Source organism: Pseudophryne corroboree, chromosome 4 (assembly GCF_028390025.1).
Source record: "Pseudophryne corroboree isolate aPseCor3 chromosome 4, aPseCor3.hap2, whole genome shotgun sequence".
In the NCBI taxonomy this organism is placed as follows: domain Eukaryota; kingdom Metazoa; phylum Chordata; class Amphibia; order Anura; family Myobatrachidae; genus Pseudophryne; species Pseudophryne corroboree.
In genome coordinates this window covers 332,232,455-332,243,209 of record NC_086447.1, presented here as the reverse complement: position 1 = coordinate 332,243,209, position 10,755 = coordinate 332,232,455, and positions in this window count along the sequence as shown.

Below are 10,755 nucleotides of genomic sequence, written 5' to 3'. Positions count from 1 at the left end.
GCTCGTGCGAATAGTTATGGACATAAGAAGTTTATGGACTTTTACTATATTTGCACTTTATTATCCATGCGGCGGGAAACCTAGTTTCCCACCCACCTGAGCAGTTGGAAATAGTCACAGCCCACCTGTATGAATCAACCTATGACCTTTTGTTATAATGCGAAGAGGAATTCCTGTGTCCAATGAACAATAAGAATATAGGACCATTGTACTGTATTATGTGTAGGGTATAAAAGGACAAGCCGACCTGATCCAGCTCTCTATTCTCTTCAACGGTTCTCATTGCTGATAATCGGGAGCTGGATATCCAGAGGCGCATGCGATTGTTTCCCTTGAGCGTATGTTTTCTCCGCAATCATATTGTCTTTCTTGTTATTGTGAGCCATATCTCTCTCTCTCTCTCCTCTTTCTCTCTCGTTTCTCTTATATAGTTATTGTACTGCTATTGTATTTTATGTGTAGTTATCTGGTTAGGTAGTCTATGTTATATTGGTAGTGTATGACTTGTATTGTATTATTCTTTTTGAACGTTCATTAATTTCCTTAAAAGGCGTTAGACCCTTAGACCGGTATTGTGTGTGTTCATTATATTGCAGTGGGTAATAGGAGCGTCTCTATCGCTCAAACAGCTTTAGTGTAAACCCGCTTACACAGTGTTGCATTCTCATCTTATCACTACGCAAGGGTTTACAGTATAAGTACATTGTTTATGGTATAGTGTCACAACTGAGGGCCTGAGCTGACGGAAGGCAGCCTCAGTTGTAGGGGCTGAGATGTACCGGAACCTGGGAGGTTGTATCAGACCCCTGGACATGTAAGTAACATGAAGAGAAACCGCCCGAAGGCGTGACCACGACAACTTGAGTAAAAGTCAATGATATTTATTTATGACAAACTCCATGCATCACAGTAGCAGTAAAAAGTAACATAAAAATCAGCAGAAAAATAATAATACAGTTCCTGGGTACTACAGGGTGGCAGGGGCCACAGAGCTCTGGTGGTATGAGACAGTTCTTATTATCTGCAAGTTGGAAAGTCCTTACCAGGCTCAACTGTAGCAATGAGGAAAGCCCAGGGTCGTACCAGCTGGTGTTCCAGGGAAAGCTGGACTGCTGTAGATAAAATGCTGCTGTGGGTACTGGTTAGAACCAGACAGGTGTTGGCACGGAGTGGATACTGGCTGGAACCAGTTAAATAATAAATAAAGCTTGAGAGCGATGCAATATAGATGAAATGTAGAATTTGAGAGCGGAGAAATAATAATACCGGTGGAGAGTGGTAAACTGCAGAAAGGACACCGGCCCTTTAAGAGAAGCTGTACACTGCTGGAAGCTGAGCTGGAAGCAGGTGATGTTGTAGCTGGAAACAGGTGAGTCCAGAATGGATCGGAGAGTCAGGCTACACCGCAGATGGAATGCTGGTGCGGGTCTCTATAGCAGAAGTCTGGAGACAGGAGCTGGAACCTGGAAGACATTCACAGAAGAGAGACAAACTGGAACTAGGTTTGACAACCAAAGCACTGACGCCTTCCTTGCTCAGGCACAACCTATTTATACCTGCAGCAAGGAAGGCATTGGCTAGGCAATTATGCAAATTAATAATACTGACAACGGATTGGTAGGAATGATCAGCTGACAGAATCCAAGATGGCTGCGCCCATGCAGACACTTGGAGGGAAGTTTGGATTGTAATCCATGTGGTCTGGAAAACAGTAATGGCGGCGCCGGCCACCGGAGACAGGAGACGCCAGGCTGACAGATGCACATCCGACCACGCGGACACAGCGGAGGCCGCGGCTGACGTAATCGCCACTCTGAATGCAGAAGCTCAGGGACGGCGGCGGAGGCCGCGGGAGACGCCATGCCAGATGTATAAGGCGTTACTGTGACTGCGTCCACAGAGACAGGAGAGGATGCGGGAATGTGCACATCAGGATAACAGATGGGATCCGGTCCTGGAGCGCTGAGCCAGCCATAGGAGGCATCTGATAGGTAAGAAATGGCGTCCAGATACCCGGATCGTGACAGCACCCCCCCCTTTAGGAGTGGCCCCAGGACACTTCTTTGGCTTTTGAGGAAACTTGGAATGGAATCTCCGGACCAAGGCAGGAGCATGGACATCAGAAGCATTGGTCCATGAACGTTCCTCAGGGCCATAACCCTTCCAGTCAATAAGATACTGAAGTTGACCGTAACGGTGACGTGAGTCCAGGATCTTGGCCACCTCATACTCAACGCCTCGTTGAGTTTGGACTTTCGGAGTTGGAGGAAGTGAGGAATGAAACCGATTCAAGATCAGCGGTTTCAACAGGGAAACATGGAATGTCCTGGGTATCTCCAAGAAGGGAGGCAACTGGAGTCTGTAAGCAACAGGATTGATGACTTGATCAATTTTAAAAGGACCGATGTAGCGAGGTGCAAACTTCATACTGGGAACTCTTAACCTCAAATTCTTCGTGGATAACCATACCCGATCACCCACCTTGAGAGCAGGAACTGCTCGACGCTTCTTATCCGCAAACTTCTTGTACCTGAACGATGCCTTGAGCAGAGCTGATCGTACGCTCTTCCAGATATTGGCAAACTGATGCAAGGTGATATCCACTGCGGGAACAGAAGTTGCTGGAAGCGGTTGGAACTCAGGGACTTTAGGGTGGAATCCAAAGTTGGTGAAGAATGGTGTTGAAGAAGATGAAGAATGATACTGGTTGTTATGACAGAACTCGGCCCAGGGAAGTAATTGAACCCAGTCATCTTGAGAGGAGGACACATAGATGCGGAGGAAGGACTCCAAGTCCTGATTCACCCTCTCAGTTTGACCATTGGTCTGAGGATGGTAAGCCGTGGAAAACTTTAGCTTGACTTGGAGGGCTTGACATAAACTTCGCCAGAATTTGGCTGTGAATTGAACTCCTCGATCTGAGATAATTTCTTCTGGAAGACCGTGGAGTCGAAAGATCTCTTGTATGAATACTTGAGCCAACTTGGAAGCTGACGGAAGACCGGTGAGAGGAATGAAGTGTGCCATCTTGGTGAACCGGTCAACTACCACCCAGATGGTATTAAACTTGTTGCACATGGGCAAATCTGTAATAAAATCCATCGACAAATGGGTCCATGGTCGACGGGGAACAGATAGTGGAACCAGTTGCCCCGCAGGCGACTGGCGGGATACTTTATGTTGAGCACACTTTGGGCAAGATGCAATAAACTCCAAAACGTCCTTTTTCAGAGTTGGCCACCAATAGGACCTAGAGATAAACTCCAGGGTTTTTTGGATACCTGTATGTCCGGCAAAGCGGGAAGCATGGGCCCAACGCATGAGCTTCTTCCTTAGTTTCGGCTTCACAAAACTTTTCCCTGATGGGGGCGTAGAGTCCATCCCTACCGTGGAGAATTCCAACGGATTTATAATAGGATGCTTGTCTGAAGACTCTGACTCATTTTCTTGCTCCCATGAGCGGGAAAGGGCATCGGCCTTGCGATTCTGAGAGCCCGGACAGAACTGGAGTTTAAAGTCGAACCTGGAAAAGAAAAGTGCCCATCTGGCCTGACGAGGGTTGAGACATTGTGCGCCTTTCAGATATAGAAGGTTCTTGTGGTCTGTAAGGATGGTGATTGAATGAGAAGCTCCCTCCAACAGATATCTCCACTCCTCTAGAGCGAGCTTGATGGCTAGCAACTCCTGGTCGCCAATGGCATAGTTGCGCTCCGCTGGGGAGAACTTCCGTGAGAAGAAACTGCAAGGATGTAAATGGCCATCTTTAGCCCTCTGAGATAACACCGCTCCTACTCCAACGGAGGAGGCATCCACCTCTAGGATGAAAGGAGAGTCGATGTCAGGCTGTTTCAGGACAGGCGCAGAGATGAACCTCTGTTTTAAAAGATGAAAAGCTTGCATGGCTTCTTCAGACCACTTGGACGGGTTAGCACCCTTCTTGGTGAAAGCAGTAATAGGCGCCACAATGGTGGAAAAGTCTCGTATAAACTTTCGGTAATAATTGGCGAACCCTAAAAACCTCTGGACCCCTTTGAGGGTTAAGGGTACCGGCCAATTCTGGATTGCTTGTAGTTTCTCAGGATCCATCTCTAGTCCGGAACCGGACACAATGTACCCTAGAAACGGAATGGACTTGACTTCAAAGATGCATTTCTCTAATTTGCAATAGAGATGATTGACACGGAGACGGGACAGAACCTTCTTTACCCAAAAACGCTATCTGTATAAGATATTGTCCTACAGTATGTGATCCCTGGCGTAAACGGAGAATCTCAGACGAAGCTGAAGTTACCCGGCCTGGCTCGTCGAAAATGCGCCTGAATGTTGACACGAATGCAGTGTAAGAAGATAGCAGGGTGTCGCACCTCTCCCATAACGGTGATGCCCAGTCAAGGGCTGAGCCACTGAGAAGAGAGATGATGTAGGCAATTTTTGTACGGTCACTGGGAAAATTGCCAGGTTGTAGCTCAAACTGAATCTCACACTGGCTGAGAAATCCCCTGCAGAATCTTGGAGATCCGTCAAATTTTGCTGGCGTTGGAAGGTGAAGACGTGGAGCAGAAACGGGTAAGGTTTGTGGGGTTATAGTTGGAGTCACTGTGGTTGACGCCCCAGATGCGCCTGATCCACGGAGAGTTGTCTGAATCCCATCCAGCCGAGTAGAGAGATCCTGGAGACAGCGGATGATGTGGCCCTGTGCAGCCTCCTGATGTTCAAGTCGGGCTGCCAGTTCTTGCATCGGCCTGGCCGCTTGATCCTGGTCTCCGGCTGGATTCATTTGGTCAGTGCTTACTGTCACAACTGAGGGCCTGAGCTGACGGAAGGCAGCCTCAGTTGTAGGGGCTGAGATGTACCGGAACCTGGGAGGTTGTATCAGACCCCTGGACATGTAAGTAACATGAAGAGAAACCGCCCAAAGGCGTGACCACGACAACTTGAGTAAAAGTCAATGATATTTATTTAGGACAAACTCCATGCATCACAGTAGCAGTAAAAAGTAACATAAAAATCAGCAGAGAAATAATAATACAGTTCCTGGGTACTACAGGGTGGCAGGGGCCACAGAGCTCTGGTGGTATGAGACAGTTCTTATTATCTGCAAGTTGGAAAGTCCTTACCAGGCTCAACTGTAGCAATGAGGAAAGCCCAGGGTCGTACCAGCTGGTGTTCCAGGGAAAGCTGGACTGCTGTAGATAAAATGCTGCTGTGGGTACTGGTTAGAACCAGACAGGTGTTGGCACGGAGTGGATACTGGCTGGAACCAGTTAAATAATAAATAAAGCTTGAGAGCGATGCAATATAGATGAAATGTAGAATTTGAGAGCGGAGAAATAATAATACCGGTGGAGAGTGGTAAACTGCAGAAAGGACACCGGCCCTTTAAGAGAAGCTGTACACTGCTGGAAGCTGAGCTGGAAGCAGGTGATGTTGTAGCTGGAAACAGGTGAGTCCAGAATGGATCGGAGAGTCAGGCTACACCGCAGATGGAATGCTGGTGCGGGTCTCTATAGCAGAAGTCTGGAGACAGGAGCTGGAACCTGGAAGACATTCACAGAAGAGAGACAAACTGGAACTAGGTTTGACAACCAAAGCACTGACGCCTTCCTTGCTCAGGCACAACCTATTTATACCTGCAGCAAGGAAGGCATTGGCTAGGCAATTATGCAAATTAATAATACTGACAACGGATTGGTAGGAATGATCAGATGACAGAATCCAAGATGGCTGCGCCCATGCAGACACTTGGAGGGAAGTTTGGATTGTAATCCATGTGGTCTGGAAAACAGTAATGGCGGCGCCGGCCACCGGAGACAGGAGACGCCAGGCTGACAGATGCACATCCGACCACGCGGACACAGCGGAGGCCGCGGCTGACGTAATCGCCACTCTGAATGCAGAAGCTCAGGGACGGCGGCGGAGGCCGCGGGAGACGCCATGCCAGATGTATAAGGCGTTACTGTGACTGCGTCCAGAGAGACAGGAGAGGATGCGGGAATGTGCACATCAGGATAACAGATGGGATCCGGTCCTGGAGCGCTGAGCCAGCCATAGGAGGCATCTGATAGGTAAGAAATGGCGTCCAGATACCCGGATCGTGACATATAGTTATAAAGGTTTAACATTGTGAGCGTCTGCGCCGCTGGTGATCTCCTCGTGGTCCCGAGCGTCCGCTACGCTAATAGCGTATCATTACGTTAGTCGGCAGCCAATAGCGTGCCTGCCTGTGATCTCTTGGCCGTAAGCGAACGTGACGCTCGAGCGTCTCGACTACGGCTAAGCGATTGTTACGCAACGTGCGTACCCTTACGGTATACCATACGTAAATAGCGTACTGTGTTCTTTGACCTCTTAAAGGGTTTTAAGTAAGATAAATATTCAGCTTTATCACCATGTATCCTCATGTTCTTGTAACAGCACTGAGCCTAGGCCAAATTGCGAAGCATCTGCTGAAATTCTTATTCTTTTCGCAGGATCAAAGAATTTTAGCACTGGTTGCTCTATAATGATCTGTTTCAAGTTTTGCCAACTTTCTTCTTGTTCATGTGACCACATCCACTCGTTATCTTTGTCCAACAACCATCTAAGAGAGGCTGTTCGTTCAGAGAGTTGAGAAATAAACTTTCCTAAGTAATCATTCCTAGGAATCTTCTGACATCATCTTTGTTGTTAGAACGTTCCATGTTTACTATGGCTGATATTTTCCTGGGGTCTGGTTTTACACCTTGATCCGAGACCACGTTGCCCATAAAGGTAAGTGTATTCACGCCAAATTCATATTTGTCCTTGTTTAGCTTTAGATTCACTTTCTTGACAAGTTCCATTACTTGTCTCAATCTAGAATCATGTTCTTCATTTGTAGATCCCCAGACAATAATGTCATCCTTCATTGTTTCAACACCTGGAATATGTTCAAAAATCATGTGTATCTTTTGTGATATATTTCTGGAGCAGGCAATATTCCATATGGTAGTCGAAGAAATCTGTATTGACCTTCTGGTGTATTAAATGTACAAAGCTTTGATCTGGCCTCATCTAGCTTAATTTACCAGAATCTTGAAGATGCGTCCAATTTACTGAACCATTTTGCTCCCGCAAATTGCGACATGATTTCATCTCTGGTTGGTAGTTTGAAATGTTTTCGTTTAATAGCTTTGTTTAAATCTCTGGGGTCTAGACATATTCTGAGTTGTCCATTTTTCTTTTCAACAATTACTAAGGAGCTTACCCATTCAGTAGGCTCATCAACTTTCTGTATCACACCCAAGGCTTCCATGCGATTTAACTCTTGTTTCAGTTTTTCTCTCAGCGCAAACGGCACTTTTCTACAGGGGTGTATCACTGAAGAAACTTGCATGTCTATATTTATTTTATGCTCTCCAGGCAAACAACCTAGACCTTCAAACAAGTCTCTGTATTCTGTAAACATCGATTTGCAGTCATCTTCTACTTGTGATGTCACCATAAAAAGTTTCTTTAGCAAGCTCAGTTTCTCACAGGAACTTAATCCTAGAATCGGTTGCACATTTTTATCCACAATCAGTAGAGATGTTTTAAACTGTTGTCCCTTATATTTCAGTGTCCCTAAGCATGTACCTTTCACAGGAATTTCCTCCCCAGTGTACCCTGTAACTTTCCCTTTGGCTGGATGAATTTTAGGTTTTACTCTAAAAGTCTTATAGTCTTGAAACGATATTAAATTCACCTGCACGCCAGTATCAAGCTTAAAGGGAATGACAATCTCGTTCACAGTTAAAGGGACAATCCATTCTTTCTTATCTGCACTGCAAAGTTCAATGCAATCCACAAAGAATTCATCTGTTTGTTTAACAGCATGCACATTGGTTGTTTCACTTTTGATTTTACAGCATTTGGCAAAGTGATTAAGTCTACCACATCTCATGCAGGTTTTACCATAAGCCGGGCACATTTTAGGATTGTGAGCATTTACACATCTACTACACATTTCCTTATTAGACTGTGGCTTAGACTGCTTCATTCTTGAGAATGGAGGTTTGCTTGGCTATGTTTCCTGCACTACATGGACAGCAGCATCAACTTCCTTGTGTAACATTTTGGCTTGAAATCTAGTTATTTCTGCAGATCTACACAAAGTCACTGCCTTGTCTAGTGTTAGGGCTTGCTCTCTCAGCAGTCTCTCTGAGTCCATTATCAGGTATTCCACAGACAATACGATCTCTAATCAGTGAATCCTTTAAATCACCAAACTCACAGGTTTTACTGAGTGATTGCAGCTCTGTAACATACTGATCAAATCCATCTACAGACTTCTGATCACATGTGAAAAACTTATATCTTTCATATGTCACATTTTTCCTTGGCACAAAGTAATCTTCAAACTTTTGCATCATAGAAGATAGCACCATATTCTGCCCCTCATCAAACTGAAAACTATTATAAATGTCCAGCACATCCTCTCCTATCACATGGAGGAAAATGGATGCCTTAGTTTTGTCAGCCTCTGTATCAGCTCCACATGCAGCAAGATATATATTAAACCTTTGCTTAAATCTTTTCCAGTTCTCAGACAAGTTACCAGACATCAGCATGCCGGTTGGAGGAGCTAGTTTATCCATGGTTACTTACTGTTTGAAGAGAGGAGCACACGGCAGGCTTTGCAGACACCGAGTATCACAGCCTTGCAGACTGCTGCAGGATTCTTTCACACTCTGAGAGCACTAGCAGTCCAAATTAAACTACTTCTGACACCATGTTTTGTTTATATGTTTGTAAATCCATTCATCAGGACACAGAGACATGTGAGTTCACTGCTGTGCTGTTTATTCCATCACCAACTCCAGGCACACTGCACACTGGACCACCCACTTTTCAGCATCCCCCTGGTCCCAGGGACCATCACTGAAGATTCAGGCTTACACAGATTAGTAAGGGAGTGTCTACAAATATTAAGCATTCTAATACACTAACATCACACTGCCCAGATGATCTGCTGCCTGCTGCCTGCTGCCAGATATACTGCCTGCTGCCTGCTTCATAGAACCGCTGCTGCCCGCTGCTCTCTGCACCCCTCTGCACATATGCACACTACTACCTTGGTTCCGCCCCCCCGTGCTGCCCAGCACCTGACATCACAGAGGAAATCCCGGTCAGCAGCCCCTGTGACGTGACTGGTCTTTCTTCAGCAGCATTGCATCTCGGAGCCCTGTAGCACAGTGATAAGCAGCTCAGCCAGTCAGGCCACTTGTCATTGCCAGGGCTGTTTCTACCCAATTTGTCTCCCAGTGCGAGATTTCAAAATGCCCCCCCATTGACATAAAAAGTGCCCCCCCCAGTCCCCCATAGATAAAAAAACATGTGCGCGCTCGGCAAGGGTGTGTGACCTCATTCAAATGGGCGTGGTCTCATAATAATGGGCGTGGCCTCATCTGATCTCATCATCACAGCCACCACAGGAAATAAAAAGTCCTCATTTTACACATTATGGCAGGCAAGTGTCCCCATTTTACACAGTACGGCAGGCAAGTGTCCCCATTTTACACAGAACGGCAGGCAAGTGTCCCCATTTTACACATTACGCAGGCAAGAGTCCCCAATTTACACAGTATGGCAGGCAAGAGTCCCCATTTTACACATTACGACAGGCAAGAGTCCTCATTTTACACAGTACGGCAAGCAAGAGTCCCCATCTTACACAGTACGGCAGGCAAGAGTCCCCATTTTACACAGTACGGCAGAAGAGTCCCCATTTTACACATTACGCAGGCAAGTGTCTCCATTTTACACAGTACGGCAGGCAAGTGTCCCCATTTTACACAGAACGGCAGGCAAGTGTCCCCATTTTACACATTACGCAGGCAAGAGTCTCCAATTTACACAGTATGGCAGGCAAGATTCCCAATTTTACACAGTGCGGCAGGCAAGAGTCCCCATTTTACACATTACGCAGGCAAGTGTCCCCATTTTACACAGTATGGCAGGCAAGTGTCCCCATTTTATACAGTACGGCAGGCAAGTGTCAAGTGGGGGGGAAGGAAAGGAGGGAGAGAGAGAGCGACAACTTACATATGAAGAGGATCTTCCCGCTCTTCGGGTCGGGCCACCTCTCCTTTCTCGCACAGGCCGCCTCCTCCTTCCAGCTCAGCTCCCCCTCCTCTTCCCGAGTACTCCTGGTTGGGGGGTGGAGTTTCGCGGAATGACGCATTTGCGTCACGACGTAACTGCGTCATTCCGTGAAACTCCGCCCCCCAACCAGGGGTCCTCGGGAACATGGAGGAGGGGGAAACAGGGACCAGCAAAGTGCCGCGGCGGGCACCCCGTGCGGTTGCACGGCTCGTCCGCCACAAGAAACGGCAATGGTCATTGCACACTGGTGGGGGACAGTGGGCCTGACAGGATTGGTTCTCAGGCCACATCTGGCCCACGGGCTGCATGTTGTCCACCCCAAGTTTACATACTACTCCGATGGTGGGTGGATGCGCATGTGTTGGGGACAGTGACGGTGACCGCTCTACAAATTGGGGGGGTGTCTACCAACACAGATTTCCTGCTCACAGCGGAGTGAAGACACTGGAAATACTGCATAACCTAAGGGTACAGTAATGCACCTTACACATATGCCCCACATTAGTAATGCCCATAATACACAAAATGTCCACACAGTAATGCACTGTACACATATGTCCCACATTAGTAATGCCCATAATACACAAAATGTCCACACAGTATTGCATTGTACACATATTGCCCACATTAGTAATGCCCATAATACACAAAATG